Source organism: Cariama cristata, unplaced genomic scaffold, assembly GCF_000690535.1.
Source record: "Cariama cristata isolate BGI_N322 unplaced genomic scaffold, ASM69053v1 scaffold26691, whole genome shotgun sequence".
NCBI lineage: Eukaryota > Metazoa > Chordata > Aves > Cariamiformes > Cariamidae > Cariama > Cariama cristata.
The window spans coordinates 5,518-5,936 of NW_009600219.1; the positions used below are offsets into that span (position 1 = coordinate 5,518).

Below are 419 nucleotides of genomic sequence, written 5' to 3' on the forward strand. Positions count from 1 at the left end.
CTTCCACGCAGGCAGTCAGGGGACATCAGAACAACTGAGGGTCTCAAACCCAGGAGTTAACACTAAAACCAAGGTGTCACTCCTTTAGGCTTGTGACTACGCTAGGTCCAGACAGCTGTACAGCTGCACATACTTGGGTATCAGTCCCAGGCCAAGAAAATCTAAAATAATTCAGCAAATTTAAGCTGTTAGTATTCCTACCGACAGCAAAGCAAAACCAGATGTTAGAGTAGTTCATCATTTAATTTATTCTATCAACAGTGCTGACTCCAATTAGTGAGCACTGCTGATGACACAGAGGCCGTAAAGTCAGGGAGGAAAAAGGACAAATTTTACATATTAAAGGAAAAAATACTCCCTGAACACAGGAGGGGGACCGCCGTGCAGCTGCAAGGGCAGCACTGCTGATGCGGCTGGCC

The 419-nt window shown here is 46.1% G+C and overlaps 1 protein-coding gene across 1 annotated transcript in view; it reads right to left on the minus strand.

Annotated features, from left to right (window-relative positions):
- The window catches only part of LOC104169140 (uridine phosphorylase 2-like), a 7,015-nt gene that overhangs the window by 5,259 nt on the left and 1,337 nt on the right, over nt 1-419 (minus strand). The window lies entirely within an intron of this gene.